The following is a 24,329-nucleotide window of genomic DNA, read 5'->3' as shown; positions in this document are numbered from 1 at the left end:
CAAAAGAGAAAAGCAGTCCCACCACTTGTTCATAATTTGCTCATAAATGAAAACAGACTTTTAAAAGATTTGTCAACCTCTTAAATACCTTTCAGCCCATCTACAAACCTTCATACAATCACTTCTAGAGCTGATCTACATCCCTAGTAGACTTCAGTTATCATGATATTGCTAACATACTTGTGAAGCATGTTGGATGAAAACATATTGCCCCAAATAATAATAAAGACATCAAAATGATAATATCAAAAAATTCAACCACCTGCTTCAAGAGATTTGAGTTTTAAAATAATAAATTTATGTTCAAAAATAAAGCAGAAACATGATTTTTCCCTCATATTTCACTGTCATATAGTCTGTTGCACGATTTTAATTCATAATTGTAAGGCAAATTGTGATGCTAATAGAGATTTCATAGGATTCATAACTGTGCTAATGGATGTACACTGAAATCTTAGTGCTATTATGTTTCAAACTTTATGTACAGGCTTTTCTATTTTTTTCTTCTCTTTCCACACTGTAACTGATTCCATAATTTTGGATTATCCACAAATCTGTTATCACAAGAACAGCAGGAATGGAAAACAAGTGTAAACTGCCACCTGTCTTCTTTATTTGATCTGCTAGGAAAAACTATGTAAATAATGCTAAACAAATGAAAGATTTGAATGCTTATTCAGAGATAAAACCAGTAAACAAACAGATGGTTAGAGACAGGAGTAGGAGTTCAAGGAAAAAATTAAGTTTTATTGGTCAGTTGGATTCATACTGTCCCTACGAAGAGACTAAATAACTAGAGATAAACAAAAATAATGCTAAGAAATACAGTAACAACAGGTTAAACATTGCATAATATATAAAAGTTTGTTCTTTTTTTTCTGATTTTCATATACATTTTTGTACATTAACCAAGCAGAGTAATTGTTTTCAGTGAAGATTTTTTTTTTTTCCATTTTCAAACTCAAGGTAAGAAAGGAGGTTGGCCTATGGGCTTAATAGAAAGAAAACAGGTCTACAAACAAACTAACAAGATTTTGTATTTATTTATTTATTTATTTTCATCTTGATAAGTATTAGTAGGACTATTACAAAAGAAGAGGAAAAAGTTTCTTTTTATTCATCATCTTTTAATCTTTTTCTTTTTTCTTTTCTTTTTCGAGACATAAAATAACAAAAGAATGGAAGGAGATAGAGTAAAAAGAGAACAAGAACAGAGAGAGAGACAGACCCATTCAATACCATTGGGAATTAGAAGGACCAATATTGTTTAATATTGTTAGAAGGACCAATATTGTTTAATATTGTTTCTGTACACACTTAAAATGCCATACTCTTTCTGTTGCAAAATATGAGAAAAGGAATATTAACCTTTTTTTTTTTTTTTTTTTTTTTTTTTGCATTGGATCTAGTGCATGCTCATGATTTATCTTTGTGTTTACTGTAGCCAATTTTGTGGTTGACATCACCACAACTTGCTGTACAGATCAAAATTTACTTTCTGTGATTGTAAGCAGTTGCTGGAAAGGAAAAAAAAAAAAAAAGAGAGAAAAAAAGAAAAAAAATAGAGGACATGTAGATAGTACAATATTTGGCTGTTAAAGCAGTATAGCTCAGATTACATGAAGGGTCTTGGCAACTCTCCCATTCAGATATTTTCTAGTAAACTTCATCTGGTATGGAGGCCATAAACAACTGATTAAAAGCTTGCCTTCTCATACCAGCATCCCACTAAAAATTACCCTAAGTACCTATTTTATGCTGAAGGAAAAATTCCAAGATATCTTGTGTAAGTCAATGAAATTTCTTTGCGTGAATTTTGAAGTAAAAATAACAAACAAACAAAAAAACAAAAATGAAGACAAACGAAATTACATTCTCAGATGACACTACATAAAGCTTAATGGTTTCTCTGGAAGAACCTCAAGTTTAGGTTAGTATCACATAGATCAGAATTTCATATTAGATCTGACATCTTTGAACACAAAATTATCAGAGAAGAAAAAGAAATCTATTCATTTTGAACACCCCTACACAAACACAAACAACACTATTATTTTTGCAAGCTCATCACAACCCTGCAGCCTCTTTTGCAAGACCACTAGGGAGGAAGGTTTAGATAATTTGTTTCAGCATTGAATGTCTTGCGCAAAATGGTATACATACATTCTTTCCAAGACCTCTCCCATGCTGTTTCACATGACTGTTTAAAGAATGAACAAATTAAACAACAACAGATGTGTTTTTTGGCTCACTGAGATTAACCAAAGTCAATGATTCTGCCCACAATATTTTGGGCAATACAATAAAAAAAAAATATAGCATAAAATAGACACACATCCCATCTAGTCACTCAGCCCTCTATTATTAATCATTCTAACTTCAAGTAGTCTACCAGTAGATATTCTGATAACAGGGTAATTTTTTACTATCTTTTCCCAGTACAGAAGTTAATGCTTTTCTTATCATTTTACAAAAGGGCAACACTGTCTACAAAGAAGTCTGTCTTTTCTTCAAGCACAAATACTGTAATGCTTTGAACATTCAGCAGACGATTTAAACTAAGTCACCAAATTTAAAGACAAGTATGTGTTTTCTGCTGCTGCATGCATAATGGCTCTTAATTGTACTCAGGATCACATCATGGGCACCATTTAACCTCATTATTTTCTAAAGAATTTTGAGAAGCTCTGAGCTCAGAACAGTGCTACATAGAATTGTCTATATAGACAATTGCTATATAGAATATATAGTGTTGTATATTGAAAAGAAATATAACTTATTGGTTAGAACGAGAAGACAGCAGAGGGATTTTGTGGTCTCTTCTCAGATTTCCCTTTGCTGTGGTGACTGACTGCAAGGAATTTGTATGTAGATCAGATGGAAAAAAAATAATTGTGGATTCAACACTGAAATGGAAATAAATTTATTTAATTAATTAATATCCTTTGTTATGAACAAATGATCTCTAAAGGGTTCATTGGACTATTTCTGCATTGTCAGTGCAAAGTAGAAAAATATCGTTCCTCTCCCCAGTGAAAGCATCAACCTGTAGACATCTATACTATTCCCAGCTGTGCCACAGTATTTCCATGGTGTCCTTCAGCACCTTAAATTCAGATATTCTGCACTGGAAATCCCTGTGTCCCTGTAGCAGGATCAAAACAAAGTTATCAACAGATTTCTTTGTACCCTTAAAAATAAAGTAATCAACAGATTTCTTTGTACCCTTATTTCCTTGGCCCCGTGTAATCTCTATGAAGAAAAGGTAAATTTGAACCGATTTTCATATTATCCTCTATTTTCCTATTTCTTTCCCCTATGTCTCCTTTAGGACTTTTAGGAATGAAGATGATATGCATCAGATTCCTTCTTTAATCTTAGAATGCAGAGGTGAAATTGGAGGATTATAGTAATTCCACATATTCAGAAGTGTTGTTCTTATGTAGTGTAAGGCTTTTTTCTTGTTATATAAAGTATAAAGTATAAAGTAATCAAGTCCCTATTGGGGGGGGGGGGGGGGGGGAAGGCGTCAATATCTTTCTATGAAAGAGGAAAGGATTAAAGACATAAAAGCATGACCACAACTTTAGATGAGATGTGGAAAACGCACAGAGCAAAAATAAATAAATAAATAAATGAACAAATATAGCCAACAAGCACAAAATACCAAACAAAAATCTCCAGTGTAAGAGATTTATTTTTTTTCTCCTAGCAACAGAGGAGATTATGTGCACTGGAGAGAGATGCAGTTTCAGCTTTGCTTCAGTAGCTGTTTCCTCATCTTTGACAAATTCAAGAAACATAAACCAACAGTCGTGACATTGTAAGGGGTGAAATTGCAGAGCATAAAACAGATCTATGACATTGGAATGAATATTGTTCCTGACTTGTATCAGAGTAGTGAAGGTGTAAAAAAAAACATTACAGTTTGTCCAATGCCTGACATTTTTCTCACTTTGGGACATCCTCATCACCAATGACATCACAATGACCTTGCACCAGAATTTTTAGTAGAATGGTGAAGTCAAAGGGCAGAGCATTCAAATACAGTTATAAGTCTGCTACATATGCGAGTGTTCACCTAATGCACCTCATCAGTGTTCATATTAATTCATATTAATTATATTATTTTTTTTACCTACTTGAAAAGAGTAGAAGCGTTCCTGATATATAAGTCAATACTATATATTGTCAGCTTTCAAAAACAAGGTAATTAAAAAAAAATACAAAACAAAACAAAACAAAAAGATGGTAATGAAATTTTGCTTTTCTTCAGCTCTGAATTAGTTCCAGACTCAATTAACACCAATTTCATTTAAGTAAACGATGGCTTCTGCAAATATTTTTATTTATTATCCTTTTGCTCATTTCAATATCCATTTAAAAGTTAATATATTAAGGTGTGAAAGGCACCAATGCAAAGATGTTCTAACATATTAAGCTAAAGGAAATTGGACATTAACCTCCTTCACAAATATTGCACATAATAACACAGATTTCAATAGAAACTTGCATCTGATCTAAGGCATTCAAGTTCAGCTGTTGTTTCAGGGGAAGGGTGAAACACCCACTAGTGAAAATGAGGGTCAATTAGGTAATTTCATTGAGTTTCTAGAAACGGAAAGCATCAACAGATCACAAGTCATGTCAAAGGCAGCTACACCTTTTCAAGCATGCTTATTGTATTTCTCTTTTACGTCCACATAACTTAGTTTTTCTTCTCACTATTCCAGGTTCTTCTTTTCAGCCCTGTATTCTCACTGTATCTCTACCTATGGTCATTTATTTAGTGACTGTAGTAATCCAACCTTAATATATTAAATGTAATCACTCAGTCAGACTCTCCTTTTCTCCTGAGGGAACATCTATTAAAAAGAGAGCTTCTTGCCCTTCTGAATAATCTGGATACATTGACAGCAAGGCACTTTTTATTTACTCTCATTTGGTTAATCCGTGGTGAAGATGGCATGAAAGTCTGTTGTTTTAGTTTGAAAATTCTTCTGTAGTCTTTTGTTACAACTTTATAATTGTTAAAGACTATGCTTTATAATTACAAAACCAGTTAAATGTAGCAGTGACTTAAAGTGATCCCATAAGGTCAATCAGAGTATGAGCTAAAAAATTGTATGTGTATGTGTTTGTTTGTTTGCTTTTCAATAAACAAATCTTTAGAATGCGATTTTGTTTTAATACATTTAATTGGTATTAAAAGTGTTTGACTGCATCAACACGCAGTGCACAAATTAGTACTAATTAGTTTTCCTTCCATTTACAACTAAGAAAATATTTCCCTTCATCCATATAGGAAACATCCATATAAGAAACTATCTGGAAGTCCATACAATGCATTTTGGGATGGGTATTTAATTATTACTACAGCCAAAAAGTCCTTTTTATCCAACAAGACAGAATTCCAATATGCTGTTAACCTCATATCCAAGCTCCTGGCTATAGCAGCACCTTTTTCTCTATCCATGGTCCACAAAGAAGGTTATAATCTTTATAAATAAATTAACAACTCCAATGTGAATGGCTTAAAAGAAGAAAAGATGATCAATACTGAGCTTATGAGAACCCACAGTACTCTGGATCATGCTTCCGGCATAGGTACTGCTCCTAAGAAAAGTCTCTTGGGCACAACTAAGAAAAACGTCAAACTACTTTTAAGAAGATGACTCTCACTGTGCAAACAGGATTTATCCAGGAATTGCTGGACACTACAGGCATAGGAAGTAGTAAAGATTTTAACAAGTAGTCATTTTTCTTGTATTACTAAGGAAGAACCAATTTATCTGACATCTTTTGCTTCATAATTATCTCCCAGTTATTTATTTATTTTTTTTTAACCAAAACAGGTTGTAAGGTATTGTACTATATTATATTAGGATAAATATTTCTTGTCCATTAAGTTTTCTAGTTAGAAGTACTTTCTTTAACTACAGATAAAAGCTTTAATGTATTAAAAGCAGCAAAAAGACAGATCAGTAGCTTCATTTGGAATGACCGGCTTTTTTGACTGTCAAAATGTCAAGTTTCCTACTAAAAAACAAACAAACAAACAAAAGAAAAGGAAAAACAAACAAACAAACAAACAAAAAAAAAAAACAAACGGATTTCTGCTCGTGTTTTGGAAAGACACATAATTTGAAGAATAAACAATTCTTTTTCACATTTTAAATCTGGTGGTCTACAACAGGGTAATACATGTAGCATTGGCAGATAGGGGAAGAATGACAGATACCATCTACCTGGACTGAAGCAAAACATTTGACACTGTTCCCCATGATATCCTTGTCTCTAAATTGGAGAGATGTGGATTTTTTGACAGATGACAGATTTGACAGATGGACCACTCCGTGGGTAAGGAAAGCTGCACTCAAAGTACTGTGGTAAATATCTCAATGTCCAGGTGGAGAGCTGTAATGAGTGGTGTTCCTCAGCGATCAGTATTGGGTCTCGATACAAGAAGGACATTGAGGTGCTTGAGTGAGTCCAGAGAAGGGTGACAAAGCTGGTGAGAGGTCTGGAGAACAAGTCTTACGAGGAGTGGCTGAGGGAGCTGGGCTTGTTCAGCCTGGGGAAGAGGAGGCTCAGGGGCAACCTTATTGCTCTTTATAAGTACCTTAAAGGAGGCTGTAGTGAGGTGGGGGTTGGTCTGCTCTCCCACGTGCCTGGTGACAGGACGAGGGGTAATGGGCACCAGGGGAGGTTTAGGTTGGATATTAGGAAGAACTTCTTTACTGAGAGAGTTGTTAGGCATTGGAATGGACTACCCAGGGAAGTGGTGGAGTCACCATCCCTGGAGGTATTTAAAAGACGTTTAGATGTTGAATTTAGTGATATGGTTTAGTGGAGGACTTGTTAGTGTTAGGTCAGAGGTTGGATTCGATGATCTTGAGGTTTCTTCCAACCTTGACAATTCTGTTATTCTGTGACTGGAACTGTTTAACATTTACAGTGACGTGGACAGTGAGACTGACCGCACCCTCAGCAAGTTTGCCAATGACACCAAGCTGTGTGGTGCACTCAGCATGCTGAAGTCAAGAGATGCCATCAAGAGGGAACTGAAGAGGCCTAAGAGGTGGGCCTGTGTGAACCTCATGAGGTTCAACAAGGCCAAGAGTAAGGCCTTGAACCTCGGTCAGGGCAATCCCAAGCACAAATACAGACTGGACAGAGAATGGATCGAAAGCAGCCCTGGTGAGAAAGACGTGAGAATGTCAGTTGATAAGAAGCTCAACATGAGCCAGTAACGTGCATTTTCAGCCCAGAAAGCCAGCTTTCTGTATCCTGGGCTGCATCAAAAGTAGTATGGCCAACAGGGTGAGGGAAAGGATTCTCCCTCTCTGCTCTTGTGAGACTGCACCTGTACTACTTCATTGAGCTCTGGGTACAGTACCCTTAATAGAAGAAGTACATGGACCTATTGGAGCAAGTCCAGAGGAGGACTCCAGAGGAGGACTACAAGGACAATCAAAGGCCTGGAGCACCCCTGCTGTGGAGACAGGCTGAGGGAGTTAGGGTTGTTCAGCCTAGAGAACAGAAGACTCTGGGGAGACCTTATAGCAGCCTTCCAATACCCAAAAGGGGCCCACAGGAAAGCTGATGAAGGTCTCTGTCAGGGAGCGTAGGTATAGGACAAAGAGTGATGGTCTTAAACTTAAAAAAAGGGCAGATTCAGATTATATATAAGGAAGAAATTCTTCAGTCAGAGGGTGATTAGACACTGGAACAGGTTGCCCATAGAAGCTGTGGATGCCCCATTCCTGAAAGTGCTCAAGGCCAGGTTGAATGGGGCTTTGAGCAACCTGTTTTAGTAGAAGGTGGGGGTTGGAATTAGATGATCTCTTGTCTGTTCCAACACAAGCCATTTTATTATTTTATGATTTACAAAACAAAGGTATATTCAAGAGTATATAGAGAATACACACCATCATCCAAACAAGACCATAGCTCAATCAAAGATTATATTTGCAGTAAAGAATAAGAAAAATAAATAAATAAATAATCAAAAGCCGAAATCTTAGCAGGTCCAACACACAATTTTACACTTTTTAACACTTTTTGAGGATAGTGATTATTCTGCACAGTCTGTGAAAAGCCAGTCACTTTTGATAATGTTTCCTCTCCAGAGACCAGAGAATAACATATTCACTCAAAAGCAGAAAAGCATTGCCAAATATCAACTACACAATTCTTCTGAAAATGCTAGGTCCATCATCCTTCAAGGATTGCTAATGGTGACACCACATTTGCCAGGAGGGCTTTACATAGCAAGACTGTATCAATCTACATTATGCTGGAATGCTTTTTATGTACAAGATTAACAGATTACTTCCTGAAAGGATACTGATACATCAAGGGGTCTGAAACTGCAGTTACAGGCTTCTAGCTCTTGCTACATTGCATAGACAAAATTTGCAATGCAAAAGTCATCATTACAGTACATGTACTCTGTGCCTGATTTTTATTTGCATGTCTAATACATGGAAATTAGTAGACAGAGAACATCCCCAACAGACGGAAAGGTGAGAGGAAAACATGGCTACAACGGTTTTGTTTAGCTCAGGTAGGCTAAACAGTCCTGAATTTCTTTGTCATGAAAGAAATAGAGTAAGATCACCATATCCAAAATGTAATGCTCAAAATTAGTCTTCTGTTCTGAAACTTTCCCCATTTCTCAGAGGAACCTGCCTCCATCCATTGACTAGAGCAGGCCTTATGAGAGTCTGGCCTCATTACTTTTGGGGAATATCACTGAAAGAGGTCATTCAGAATTCTGTAAACATATGTCTGCAGTGACTATGCAGACAGGCGTCTCCACTTTCAGAGGGTTTCTTTCACTTTTCTTTTGGTAGAAGGGTGTTTTTTGTTGTTATTTTTTTTCTTTTCTTTTCTTTTCTTTTTTTTTTTTTTTTTAGATTGCTTTGGAGAGCTACTGATATACAGTAACAACTTTTAGGCTGACAACATTTCTGCATACAACAGACACAAACTGAATACAGCAGTACATTCAGTATAATCTAAACTATTCTGCAAGAAGCAGTAACAACATTACCAGAGCTACACAATAATGTGACAGGTTTGGATCCCAACAAGGCAGTATTAAGGAAAATTAGATTATTCAGTTAAAATATTTTGCTTTATCTTCTGGGACTCATTTTATAGTATTTTCCTTAGTGGGATGAATTTGTACATAGTTATAGCTCATCTTCTAGTAACTCACCCTTCTGAAAAGATATTTACATTTCAAGATTTTCCTGTACCATATCTTTTTTACTTGTGCTATGCTCAGATTTTTAGAGGTAACTCCATCTGTATTGCTTACAGAGGTATGTCTCCATGCTGTCAGAGTCAATTAGGTTATGTTTTGACCAAGGAAAAAATGCTAGTGTTTTTTGTTGGTGGTGTTGGTTGGTTGTTTTTCTAAACTACATTGTCTTTCTAGTATTGCATTGCATTGTAAGTTAAAATCTCAAAACAGTCTAAACAGCCATGAAACATTCCTTTGAAATTTTGATTTAGTTTCTGTGAAGGGTCTTGAAATGGAGATTACAACATGCCAACTGTAGACTAAATTCATCCCTTCAGTCTTGAGAATACTTCTTCCCTCACCTGCCACAGAAATCAGTTAAGAAATATTTATCTGCATGCCCTGATTACTTCAATATTAAAGTAGAGGATATAGAGGATATTTTTTGGTGGGAACAGTGTAGAAATTTATTACTGACTACAACAGAGTCTTAGATGTAGACTCGTAATACTTAAGAATTTCAAATCTGAATCTTATTTGCATCTTAGAACGTATAAGTGTCATTACCACTTCCGGCTTTATTTAGAACAAGATAAGAGAATCACTTCATTGGTACCTTTCTGAAAATTCTTTGCAACAGCAAAAGATAAATTCACAAGAAAACTGGAAGGACAGACACTGCAGGGTTTATATCTATTTCAGTAAGAAATTCAAAAAAATAAAAATAAATAAATAAAAAAACCAACCCCAGATGGATTAGAGTTAACAATGAAACATTTGTTAGAACTTACTTGGGAAAAGTTTTCAAACTGGTTATTTTTCAGTTAAAAAGTGAACATTTATCTGAATATACAAAGAAATTTAATTAAAATAAACAGGTGTCTCGATGAACTTTGTGTCCCATTCCTTAGAAGTTAGAATATTTTTGTTTTCCAACTCCAGATAGAGCTATACATTTCAGCAAGAAAAAGTTTGCAAAGAAAAGAGCTTACCTATGACAATAAGGTCTGTAACTGCATCAATCACGTCTTCACTTCAGAGTCATCAATAGATTAATGTTGTCTGGAGGACTACAGTGTCCTGTAATGACAAGTTATAAATCATATGAAAAAGAAATCTATCATGTCTAGACAACAATAGCACAGAATAGCCAAAATTGGAATCCAGAACATTATGTTCATCTACCATCTCTACACAGACACCTAGAATGCATATATTAGTATTTCATTTTGGCATGACCTATAGACCAAGGAAGTTTAAAGAAAAAATAATATTATAGTATGGGTAAAATATATTAAAAGTTTAAGATTAGCCTTGATATTAAATTACAATTAATTTATTTTTAGAAAAGCTAGTGGAACAAGAATAATTCAATTAACAATTTCTAGCATCTCTAAGTCTCTAAAATATATTTTTACATGTCATGTCATATCTTCGAGGTCAAGTGTCTTGAAGTTTTATTGACTAAGCAACAAATGTCATATTAATATAAAGTCAAAATTATTCTCATGCCAGAGTAGTATATAAAAATATTTTCTAATTTCTAATTATTTCTAAATATTTACAACAGATAGTAAACAGTTATGTGAGAAATTGAATAAATATACAGAATTAAACATACTTTAAATATACATTAAATTAAAAGTATAAACACACTTTTTACTAATGTAAAAAATATATATATAATCTGGAGAAGAAAAGCATAGCAAAGCAAAGAATAAATCAGAGCAAAGGAAAGAAAAGACAAAAAAAAAGAGAAAAAAGAAAAGAAAACAAAACGAAAACAAGAAGAGAAAAAAGGCAAGGCAAGGGAAAATAAAATAATAATAATAATAAAAGAAAAGAACTGTAAATAAAAGAAAAGAAAAAAAAAGAGAAGGGAAGGGAAGGGAAGGGAAGGGAAGGGAAGGGAAGGGAAGGGAAGGGAAGGGAAGGGAAGGGAAGGGAAGGGAAGGGAAGGGAAGGGAAGGGAAGGGAAGGGAAGGGAAGGGAAGGGAAGGGAAGGGAAGGGAAGGGAAGGGAAGGGAAGGGAAGGGAAGGGAAGGGAAGGGAAGGGAAAAGTGTGCAATGGTTAAATTGATATGGGAGACTGAAATTCTCTTATTTTTAATTCACATCTGACGCTTCAATTCAGCACTTCATCTGTCTTTTACACACATATATGGAAATTCAGTTTTGGACTGAAGTTCCAAGTTAAAAGTTTTCTTAGAATTGACATATTTCAATAGAGGAATTTGTTTTAGTGGAGATTGATTTTCTTCAATGGAAAATTAGTTTGTCAGAAAATTTACAACCAGTGCTAAAAATGAAGCTTTAACTTCTACTGATCCCAAACCACAAGGCATTCTAATTACACTTCAAATCACTGTGTAATTAAGATTTGGCAAGAACTCAGCACTCATGACATGTATAAGCAAAGTACTTCTTGGATTTCCAGAACAATTCTGGGGATATGGATCACCTTGTATTTTGTTGTATGATTAGTTTGCATTTTCAAATCTTTGTTGCTTTTAATGTCTTGACCTATGGACATTTAAGATTCTTAGACAAAGCCTGCAATCTCAGAAGTATAAAATCATACATAGAACATTTCAGAGGAAATTTTCTCAGGCGGACTCCTAGAGGTCATCTAGTCCAGCCTCAGATCATGTTCTTCTTTGAAATTCTTTCAGTTTCAGTTTGTTTTATGGTACACTGCCCTGCTCTATAAGATTTGTGAACTGATAATTTGTATTGTGCACACAATTACATCACAATATCTATATATAATATAGATATATACATGAATATATATATAATTTATAAATATAATTTTATAAAATTATAAATAAATCATACAATTTATTTACAAATATAAATAATTTGTATAGTAATATAAAATGTATTTAAATTATAAAATGTATTTATAAATATAAATATATATATATTTTTTCAAGACAGTGAGATATACTGCATCACAGGATTAAAAATGAGATTGGGTACAAAAGTACAGAACAAAATATTAGAAACCCAGGGGTTGTATCATTTTTGCCTTCAAAAGTTGAACCTACATTATCCTGGGGTTCATGAAACGCTCATCAAGCCCAATGAATAAATAAGATCTCTTTTGCAAAATTACGTTTTTTGTTTGTTTGTTTGTTTGTTTGTTTTTGTGTTTTTGTTTTTGTTTTTTCCCCATGTTTCCACAGTGATTTATATCAGTTTGGCTTTCTGGCTTCCTGTGGATACCTGTCTCTCTGCTATGATTGTATAGATATTGTGAGGTTTTATTCCCATATATACTTCCAGCAGTTTCAATAGGTATATTTTATTATAAAAAGTAAAGCTACTTTTCTTCATGAACACTTGCATTCCTTCTTATTTCATAGGTTAATAAAGGTGGATGCATTTCATGTAAGGGTTTCTTTTTTATTATTTTATTTTTTCAGGTATTTTTACCACTGTACAGGTTTGGAATACTCCCAACTACATTGATTAAGTTTTATAGTGTATTTTTCTATTAAATATGCCTTTTTTATAAAATAACAGATTAATTCAGAGCTTTATTTGAGACTAACAAAATGAATAGTGAAGTGCATTTGAACAACACCAATAAGTAGAATCTACACATTGTGTCATTCACCACTGAATAAAGAGGACACATAGAAAATATAAACTAGATAAACTGGTTTATACCATTCTGGAAATTACATGACTGGTGTTTCTTCTTTTGACATTTTGGAAAAAAAAAAAAAAAAGCTTATTTTCCTTCTTTCCGTAATCATCGAAATAACTCCAAACAAATTGCTGTGCTTCATATCAGTCACTTTGGTAATTCACAGGCATTTACAACTACTAAAAACAGTGCCACCCACAGAGAAGACTGCTGCTAAATTATGTAAGAGCAAGCCACATATTTCAGACTGAATGAGAAAAATAACAGCTATGTTGAATATTAAGAAAACACAGCAGGTTCAGAGGGCTGCAATTAATCTTTTCAATGCATGGACCAGGCTAACCTGTGTGCAGGAACACATCTTGGCACCTCTTTCTTCCATGAATGCAGACCCAGCCTTGGACATATGAGATTTAAATCCTTTAAAGGATTGGACATTGAGTCAAGTTGTTGCAAAGTATTTAATACTTTATGGGTATTAAATATGTGCATAATGGTTTCATAGATGTACAGAAAACAGGGAAAAGGAATGCATTTTTATTAGGTAATCTACAAGGAGTGACATAGATATTTATAGTAGAGTATTCTGTCCTGCTGTCAGAGGAAGCAGAAAAATTCACTCTGCAGATGATCACAGTGTGGATGGTTGATGGATAGAAAAGTCAATGTAGTGCTCATAAGTACATTTTTAAAATAACATTGTCTTTCTTTAAAAAACAAACAAACAAACAAAACCAACTTGAATAGAAGGTTTTTTTGTTGCTGTTGATGATGTTTTTGTTTGTTTGTTTTGCCCAGAATAAAAGACAGAAAAGAATGGTTGTGAAGATAACTAATCGGGAAGCCAAGCTTTTTGTACAAATTACTATTGTTATTTATTATTTATTTGTATTATTATTGCTACTACTATTATTATTATTAAATTCTACCAAAGCTCTACTTCTATTAGAAAGCAAAACTGAATTTCAAAGAAAATAGAAATAAAAATGTTGAAAAGCACATTTGGAAATGAACATTTTGTTTATTTTATTCTGTAAAATTTATATTATATTATAAAATAAATAATCACAATAGTATCGATAAATTTTGTCAGATTAGAATCTTTTGACTAAGCCCGTTGTTGTCCATCTGAAATCAAATAAAATGCACAAAGCTTAAAATCATTACCAACTTTCAAAGTACATGAGCATATCCCATGAGGACATGGTTGGAAGGTGGACGTACTTCTTAGTGTTGTGTTATTTTTCAAAATCTTGTCACTAAAAGAACTAATTATCTTAAGACGTTCATTTTCCTTCATGACAATGCACGTACTTGGAATCAGTGGACCAACATAAGAACATATTCAAGAACAGTTCAAAACAACCAAGTAATATCATTGTTAAAATTAGTCACCAAGATCAGACTTTCCTATTGTACTGGGTCTGGCTGGAATGTTAACTTTCCCTGCAGCAGCCCATACAGTGCTGTACTCTGCACTTGTAGCTGGAACAGCAGTGTTATCACACCAGGGTTGTGTCTACTGCTGAGCAGCACTGGCACAGCATCGGGCCTCTCTCTAACCCTAAAAAGTGAGAAGAGAAACATCACCAGGGCAGCTGACCTAAACCAACCAAAGGGATATTCCATACCATGTGATCTCACACTCAGCAATAAAAGGTGGAAACAGGAAGAAGAGGGGAAGGCTGGGCTCTCGTTGTGAAAATGTCGGTCCTCCTCCCAAACACCAGCTACGTGCGTTGAGGCCTTGCTTCAAGGACGTGGTCAATCATCGCTCATTGGTGAGAAGTAGAGAGTAATTTCTTTCCTCTGCACTTCCACGTAGCCTTCATTTATTTTATTTGTTTGTTTTCCTCCCTTCTTTTTATTTTCCATTTCCCCCTCCCTTTTCCCCTTTCCTTTTTTATTTCCCTTTAATTAATTTATCCTTATCTCAACCTGTGAGTTGTTCTTCGCTTTACTTCTCCCCTTCCTCATCTAAAAAGAGGGGGAGTGAGAGAGCGGTTGTGGTGTTTAGCTGCCCAGCACGGTAAAACCACCATACCTATTCCCTTAAAGTTTCATGCAAAATTAACATTTGTGACTGATCCTGTTGATAACTATAACCTTTGAGCACCTAAGAAGTCATCTGAGACAAAACCAATCTTTTCACAAAGGTTTCCTATGAGCTTCATCTTTCAGGATTGCCAACCTTGTAGAACATACTAAGGCCCCAATTTGCCCAGCTCTGATAGAGATAATAAAGTGAAAAGTGAAAAAGGTAATTACCACTGACTTTTCTTAGCTTTTGGAACAGGTTATGAAAGTATGATTTTCTGCCTGTTCCAATTATTAGAGTAATTCTCTGTTAGGAGAAACCTGTGCTTCTTGCATGTACAAATATTGAGATTAGTTTAATAATTATGTAAGCAATGATACACCTCTAGATAAAGATTAGAACTGAACCTTGAGTTGGTTTTCATGCTTTCTTTCAATGACTTTAATGGGATTGTAATTTGAGTTGTCTTATCTCCTTGGTCTGGACAGATCCACTTCATCAGTAATAGCAAGGAAATTTAAGAGTATGAGTGAGAAAAATTCTCAGATTTTACATCAGATACTTTCAGTTCTCGTCAGGTGGGATCAGTGCAGTTTGGAATGGAAAAGGGGCAAGGAAAGAGGGAGATGGAACAGTTGAGGAACAACACAGGTGCTGTGTTCAAAGAAGCTCAGATGTAATTCATCTCTTGTTCAACAAACCCATCAGTTTGCCAATTATTCCTATGCATAATTAACAATATTCTTGAGTTCAAATCAAAAAACCTGCATGTACAGAAAGCCATCCAAATATTAAAGTGATGTCAGAGACCCCATATTTGTTTGAGCTGCTCAAAAGTCTTATCAAAAAACTCTCCAACCCTTGAAATCACTTTTTTATTTTGTGGGAAAGGATAGGTTTTAATGGTCCAATTTCTTGCTTCCACAAACATGTTTAATAGCTTCCGAGTTTCTGAACACAGAAAAATATACTTAATGACCTAAGACAGCAATTTAAATAACAGTTTTAAACTTTAGCCTGCTCTGTAATGTTTCCTAGTAATTTAATTGAATCCTCTTTTTACTTCATTAATTATTAAATGCATATATTTTCCTTACAACTCGGAATGTTACTGACCCGGTCTATGTAGAAGCTAAAAGTTGCAGAAGCTTGCACAAAACAATAAAAAGAAGTTATGAAGTGCAGAGCTGACTAGCTGTTTTACATTATCAGCATTTTCAGGTGTGATTGCATGTTCACCTCTGATGACAAAGGAGCTCTAAGAACAAGGGTAGGATGAAACCTGATTTAAAGAACTTCAGTTCTACAAAAGATGCATGACATATACCCTTAGTGTGGCACACAGCAAAAGGTAAGTATGTGTTCAACATAAGAATTCAAAGCTAAATATATGAAACAACTTCTTTTCTGAAGCTGATGATGCTCCTTTGCCTTCTATTAGGTACTGGAGAGAAATGGACCTCAAAGTCATCGTATATGGAATCAATTTTTTAATGGAATAAGCATGAAAAGGATATAGGCATAATAGAGCTGTACTATGGTTTTGCAAAGTGAACATGGTTCTCTGCCTAGTCCCATAGTTTTGAGCACTTTCACTGAAGTTGGTGAAGCCACTAAAACAAAACTGGATGACCAGAAATTTAGTTTAATTGTTTGTTTGTTTGTTTCCTTTTTTTTTTCTTTCTTTTTTTTTTTCTTCTCAACATTTATACAATGTGCTTTTATTTATTAATAAGTAACTAGGGAAAATAAAAACCTCTACAGATACTGTTCTTCACAGCTTTGTCAAGTACACGTGTATGACTGGTTGGTTAAGGTGTAGTTTTGGCTGGCATGTGTCATGATTGACTTCTAGCATAGTTTTGCTGGATAGATTAGGAGATAGAAACTGGGTTTCATATGACTTGATTTGTGCATCAGCTTCCAAAGTTCTGCTGTGACTGTGTATTTTCAGAAACACCATTCAAATTTGTATTTAGGCATATTCAATAGAACGTTATATACTGAACCTGTTATTTCTATTTGAGAAATATTTCTTTAGCCTAAACAAAGGATAAAAAATGAGGGATAGATGTAGATAAAAAGTTGATATAAAATGTTTTCTCCTGACAACTGATTTTCCCTTCTCCAGCTCCTCCTCTTGGGTTTACTGGAGTGGGCTATGTCATAAGAAAAATATTCCCTTGGGAGTCAAATAGACAGAAAATATCTGAATTTCCTAAAGACAGCTATCTCATTTTCTCCTTATAACTGACTTAGGAATTCCCAGGCAACTCTATATGGATTTACCTAAGGGGTATAAACTAACATTTATACTTCATTTATATCCTAAACTTCCTTTGAGTTTGCAGCCTATTCCAGTAGGCACTGAACAAATGCACAGCTGGAGACACTTCCTGACCTAGAAACTGTATACTCCAGACAGGAGAAGAAATAAAAGCAATAATACATTATACAGTGTTTGTTGTCATGTAGTAACTCAGCTGAGGAATTGGAGCCAAAAGAGAAACAGATAGTACCAGGTCAGATCAAAAGGCATACACCCCACTAAGATATGTAATACAAGGCCTATACTAGAGAACAGTCCAAAGTGGGGCAGCTATGCAATGATACTTGTCTACACACAGTCTTCTGTGTATCAATAATTTTCTGAGCCACAGGTGGTGCTTTGCATTTAATAGTCCTGGATTGTTTTTTTTTGTTTTTTGTTTTTTTTTTTTTTCTGTAAATTTCTCTAAATGAGTTAAATTTTATATAATATTTAGAATTTCATGTTCCCAATACCTGTATGAGTACTACATAAGCTTGCCAACACTGCTGTAGATATCTGAGTGCTGTACCATGCTGAAAAGAAATTTCAGTACCTTGAAGACACGGGAACAGGATTCTGCCTGCAGAGAACTGACAATTTTTCCTTTTCCACAAGTGTCTGAATTCCTTAACACTATGTTATGCAAAGCACCTCCTTGGTAGTACTTGTTATGATGTCAGTGATTACATTCTTAGTGTAGCTGCTGTTGAACCTATTGATATTTAAAGAGGATCTGGAACACTTCCCAATCTATACATCTGCCCATCTAATTTAGATTTCAGTGAATAAGGTTTCACTGGGATGCTACAAGGATGATTAAGAATCTTAATACCACTACTACACCATTTTCACCCTCTGTCAAACCACAATGGACCATACTTTAAAGATAATCTGGCAGATGGCTGAATGGTCAACAAACGTGATGAAACACAACTTCTAGATATGTGCAGTTTAGCATTAACATGCTTGTGTTTATCCATCTGTAGAACAAACCACCTGCCTGTTGTTTGAGTGATATGACTGGCTAAGTAGTGCTAAGCAGTCAGTAATAATGACAATACTATTGTCAGAAAATAAAATAAATAAATAAATGAAATGTATACAAGGTATGCACATTGATGGCTTTTGCAGAGAAACAGTGCAAATTAAGACTCAGAAGAAAGCAATCTTATTGCCAAAATATTTATTCATAGTATGCATTATCTGCACAATTCAGAAACACACACACCACTACTATATTAAAAAATTTGCTGACAAGATGTAGAAAAGGCTATAACACTATAGTGTCTATGCACTTTCTTTGTTACTATGCTGAGGCAGAAATACATGCATACATTTTCAGAACTTGTTACACAGTTGATTGTCAGCAATTCATTCTCTGGCAGTTCTCTTGCATATCTTTCATTCAATTAACCTCAGAGCCATCAACATTTAGAGGCAAATGTGAAAATAAAATCTTTGCAGCATGCAATGAAAACAAATATCAGTAATACATGTGTTTAGGACAGTAATGGTACCTAGAAAGATTAACTGGCCCCAAATACTGAATGGACTTGTGACATTAGCTAATTCTGCTTGTTCTATTACAGATTAAGTATCTGTACAAAGTTTTAGGTATTCTCCCAGTTCATGTTTTCGAGAGAATTCAACAAATTCTCTCAATGGTCTGTCTGAATTCACTTTGCATCTTTAAACATAGAACTTTTTCTATTTGTACTTTTTTTAATATGCATTAATAGAAGTAGAAACAGAATTTTTAATTAGAATTTTAAGTTATTTTTTCCTCAACCATGCAACATGATGAGTGATATTGCTGGATCCTAGAAGTTTTGCGATATCTAAGTGAAGTGTAATCGAGGCATTTTTTGAGTATGTAGTGCATAGCAGCATTAACATCTTCATTTATGAGGGTAAGCAACGTATACTAGCCTGAGCAGATAAAGCACTAATGCATTTTTCTGAAAGTCTAGCTAGTACTATTTTTTATAGTACTTACATCCTATATTCCTGTATCATGATCTGAGATCCCTTAGACTATAAAAATTAAACATTATTTTTATAAATATTTATGCAGCACACAAGAGTGTTAATAAGCTGACCCTCACTGATAAAATTGGGACAATTCTCCCTAAGTCTTTTCAGATTAAAATGATGATAAAAAGAGCACTGACCATCTCTAACTACTCTTTCTTTAAAATAAAAAAGACATAAGAACACAGTAAGAAAAATGTCCAACACATGCTTCAGTAAAGCCTGAATTCTTTCATACATTCTGCAAAACAGATGTTAGGGTTTATCCAGAAACATCAAATCAAACAAAACACATATAAATTCATGTTGATCTTCAGTCCCACAGTTTTTGTTCAATACAGATGCCATGTGTCAAGAATGCAAACTGTTCAACTGCTGAGGCAAGGTACCCACAACACATTCAAACAAAATTTAGCGAAATGAAGAAAAAGAAAAACTTTTATACAGGCATATGCCTGTATGAAAGCTTTGTATTATAAGCTCTGCCCACATTTGCAGAGAAGTTTTCCTAGCTGTAATTCTCTACTAATAGTTTCCTTTATATATTATTCATTACTATACTCAAAGTTGCCAGTCAGGATTTTATTATATTTTAGAGCTATGCTGATAATTTTGTTCAGCTTTCTGAATTCAAAGGTACAGGGGAAAAGTCTTGATTACATTGCCAAGTTTATTGCAATGTAGAGGGTTGTGAGGCAGAGAAAGGATACAGCCACTTTATTTCTTTTCCTCCCAGTTTTGATCCTTTCCTGCCAAAATGTGAGGGCAGGATGGTGCAGCTGCTAGAGCTCTGCAGTCAGAGGGAAGGCTGTCTTCATTTTTATTCTGCACATTCCTGCTAGCAGATGCTTGGCATTTTATGCTATGCAGATCGAACTACAACAAACAGATCCCGAATAGAATTACCAGTTTTGTAACTCCACTGGAGAGGTCTTTGGTTACCAGCAATTTCCATATTTGTTAGCTCTACCCCATCATAATAGACTCCTCCAAATAAAAAGAGGATTATCCAATATTGATCTGCTGCCTGCCAAATTGTAGCCCATGTCAGTCTGAAATAGCAAGGATGTTACTCTTTGAAATGGGGTGGGGGTTTGTGTCTTAAAAATAAATTGAAATAATACTAGTTTGCTAAATTAATATTGTATCTGAATTACAAATAGAGCAACATTCAGAAAAAAAAAAAATCATAACTTTTGTCTGGTGCTGCACAGGAGCACAGTGATCAAATCAAAGTGTTGAAAGTGTGAAAGTGTCTACTTTTTTTTTTTTTTCATTAAAGACACTGCGACAAACCTTCAGTTTTTGCAAGGTCTTTCCAAACATATAGAAGTTAATATTCAAGTGAGATACTTCGATATAACTATTTCATACATAATGAACATGAAAGCACCTCCAGAAATTTCTGAATTTTATTTTGCTATCATCTTCTGCCCCCCCCCATATATATATATGTAAATATATTTATACATCTATATAGATTTTTTTTTTTATTATTTTTTTTTTTTACATTTTACATTGAGGATGATATCCTTTGCCTGGGCTGGTGCAGGGAATATAGGAAACTAAATAGTCACAGCATTATGAGAGGAAAGAAAAGTGTGTTAGGCGTGAAGGGTGAGGAAGAGGATTGCGTACACAGAGCACAATATTTTGACCTGTCCAGGGTTTGGGTCAGGGTAGATTTGTGCTATCTGAGTCTAAGAAGAGTGTTTCCCCTAATGAAAACTTCACCTACCATCTTACCTGGGGGAGTTATCAAAATAAAATATGACATGAATGAGGTTTAGGAATCATTATCATATATTATAACATTATTTCTGCAGTTGTTTTTTTTTTTTTTTGTGTGTATTGACAAAAAACAGGTTTGGAAACAAACAAACAAAGAACCCTCTTTCACCCAAATATTTAACCATAGAGCAAAAAAAATCTCCTCTTAATGTTTATAAATGAAGAAGGGATATGCAGCTTTTTTTGTTCATTTGTTTGTTTGTTCCCTTTGAAATTGGCAAAATAAAATAGGAAAACCAAAAAACTATTTAGTTCTCCAAATAATTTTACCAACAGATATTGTCTTTTCAGTGTGGCGCAGCCAAAACTGAAACAACAATAAAAAGAAAGAAACCATAGTGTAAAAGGAGAGCTTCTGAGCCTGCAGGAAATTTAGCAGAAGGAGCAATTTTAGGGTCCTTCACTGGCCCAGGAGGGCCCTCTGAACAATAAAGTGGTGGTAGTAAGGTAGTATCTTAAAGCTTGTGTTAGGAGCAGGAGTTTAGTTTAAATTGAGAGAATGTGAAGATTACAGTAATGATGACTGAAACTTTTTCATTAGCAGAAAGTATTGCTGTTACAGGAAGCACAGAGAAACATAAAATAACCAGGAAGGAAGAGATGCAGAATTTGTTCACATGTCTAAATACACAGTAAAGACCAACACCAAGAATAAAGAGAAATCCATTTTTTTTATTACAGAAAAGCCAATGATATTTTCAGCTCTACTTCAAGACTGAAAGGTGAAAGTTATTAGGAAAAGGCTGCCTCATGAGATTGTTATGGATATGAGTACCCAGGTGTGCCCAATCTGGAGCCTTGGTGGGTAAATATATACATCTATAAATCTATACATCTATACATCTATAAATATATGCATCTGTCTGGGGATGGTCTGAGGTTGGCCTAGGTCAGGGATTCAAAATGTTGAATTCAACAACCCAACTATGAAAGGGTTGTTCACACACAGTTCTTCTGCCTCTGAAGCAGTCCATGGGCACAGTCCATCCAGTGCTGGATCTGCATCTTCATTTAGCCCAGATGCCTCACTCTTAAAGACTTCTACATGCACATACACACGTTCCCACAAATAAGCAAGTCTCAGCTGATGTCCAGACCCTACAGTCCCCTGGGAGCTGTCCTTGCTCCCCTAGTCCTTTTGGTAGCCAGCTCCTACTATGATGTCATGCCTAGAGACACACTCCTGGCTCCCAGGCAACTTCACCTACTCACCAGCTAGTCCACCTTGGTCTTGGCTAATGATACAACACCTACGAGTGCTCCAGTTGATGGCAGTAGGGACACAAGAGCTACTTTGACCCAAGGTCCCAGATCCATCGCTGGTCTTGAAGTCCATCCACTCTGGTCTGTCCAGTTGGTGGCACCACAGACAGACTGTGGCCCCTGGTCTAACTTCAGTTGCTGCCCCCTTAGATGTGCTATATACACACCTGGACCTCATCCAAGAAAAGAGGTAGAAAGTAATTAATTAAGAAGAAAGAACAGGCAGCACGGATCAGGCCCAGGGCATAGCCAGACAAGAATACTGACCAGCCAACAGTTTACATGACAGTAGCCATTTTTATCCCCTTCTCCCTCTATTCTTCCGCATTTTATATGCATACAGTGTTCATGACAAATTGCAGCAGGTCTGCAGTGCTCAAATCTTAGCCAACCCTTCATGCTACAGACAGGCAGCTGTAGCCCCACTAGAAATCCTGTTCTTAATCCCTTTAAGTTGCCAGGAAGGTCACAGAGATACCTAAAATATGTGGTAGGGATCATATTATGCTATGCTGGTTTCAAAACTGCTTGGCTGCTAAAAGTTTTTACTACTTATTAATTTCATAGTAGACCACAAATGCTTGGTGCCAGTCAGTTAGGGAGAGGAACCAATGAAGAAAAGTTGCACAGAGCTGAAGAACCAGTGTAATACTGGAGCACTGGAGCATAATGAAAGCTATTCTAGTACAAGAACTGTTTTGAAAACCATGTCCTTTTTTATTTTTTTTATTTTTTATCAGACATACAGAATGTAATTGATATAAAACTATTCATGAACATAATGACAGTTAACAAGTCCTAAATTGTGTCCTTTGATATCAGGCTACAATCTAATGCAATGATACTTGTTAAGGAAATGTGAAAAAAAAAATAATATTATTTTTAAAAAATAAAAGGAGCAGGTAATAAGACTTAAACATCTGAATTAATTCAAAAAGCTTATTTTAAGGTTCTCCAAGAAAGCAAACTATTAAAAAATAAAAAATAAAAAATGGGGGAGGGGGGGAGGAGGAGGAGGGGAGAGAGAAAACACTGGTAATATTCCTAGTTTCATTTGTTTACTGCTTTCACAAGCTACTCCAAAGAGTTCCATAATGGAAACTAATTGGAGAAGGTTCCGTGTTCATGTCCAGTTTCTTTTGTAATTGCTGAAGTCACTGATTTGGCATGAAACAGCTCCTATTTAATCTGTCTGATTAAAAAGGACACTTTCCCTTGCAGTACTCATTGGAGCGGAAATGAATGATTTGCTGTCATGCACCAGGCCCTTGCCTTTTGTGCAGAGGAAAAGGATCTGGGGGTGCTGACTGATGCTCACCTGAACATGAGCCGGCAGTGTGCCCAGGTGGCCAAGAAGGCCAACGGCATCCTAGCTTGTTACAGGAGTAATGCAGCCAGTAGGGCCAGGGAGGTGATCGCCCCCCTGCACTCTGCTCTGGTGAGGCTGCACCTCGAGTACTGGGTTCAGCTTTGAGCCCCTCACTACCAGAAGGACATTGAGGCTCTGGAGTGTGTCCAGAGAAGGGCTTTGAAGCTGGTGAATGGCCTGGAACACAAGTCCTGTGAGAAGCGGTTGAGGGAACTGGGGGCATTTGGAGAAGAGGAGGCTCAGGGCAGACCTTATTGCTGTCTGCAACTGCCTGAAAGGGAGTTGTGGGGAGCTGTCGGTCAGCCTCTTCTCACAGATAACTAAGGATAGGACTAGAGGCAATGGCCTCAAATCGTGCTGCGGGGAGGTGGTTAAGCTGAAAGATAGGAGAAATTTATTCTCAGAAAGAGTGGTAAGGAATTAGAAAGGGTTGTCCGGGGCAGTAGTGGTGTCACCGTTGCTGGGGTTGTTTAAGGAAAGGTTGGACGTGGTGCTTAGAGACATGGTTTAGTGGGTGACCTTGGTGCTTGGTTGGACTAGATGATCTCGGAGGTCTTTTCCAAACTTAATGATTCTATGATTCTTTGATAAACCAAAGGATTAGGTAAATATAGTCAA

At 35.6% G+C, this 24,329-nt stretch overlaps 1 protein-coding gene and 1 long non-coding RNA gene across 3 annotated transcripts in view; one reads left to right on the top strand and one right to left on the bottom strand.

Moving 5' to 3' along the window:
• TENM4 (teneurin transmembrane protein 4) overlaps positions 1 to 24,329 on the bottom strand; it is a 1,639,674-nt gene that overhangs the window by 1,236,640 nt on the left and 378,705 nt on the right. For both annotated transcript variants that reach the window (XM_072032862.1, XM_072032864.1), the window contains exon 3: positions 10,246 to 10,333. The gene's annotated coding sequence lies outside the window, so the exon portion shown is untranslated. The remainder of the gene's footprint in view (positions 1 to 10,245; positions 10,334 to 24,329) is intronic.
• On the top strand, positions 14,581 to 17,037 carry LOC140001516 (uncharacterized). The gene is made up of 3 exons (XR_011806763.1): positions 14,581 to 14,689; positions 16,159 to 16,297; positions 16,388 to 17,037. It is a non-coding gene; the product is annotated as an uncharacterized lncRNA (long non-coding RNA).

Source organism: Anas platyrhynchos, chromosome 1 (genome assembly GCF_047663525.1).
Source record: "Anas platyrhynchos isolate ZD024472 breed Pekin duck chromosome 1, IASCAAS_PekinDuck_T2T, whole genome shotgun sequence".
Classification (NCBI taxonomy): Eukaryota; Metazoa; Chordata; class Aves; order Anseriformes; family Anatidae; genus Anas; species Anas platyrhynchos.
The sequence above is the reverse complement of the archived record's forward strand: the minus strand, read 5'-3'. Positions and strand labels throughout refer to the sequence as shown.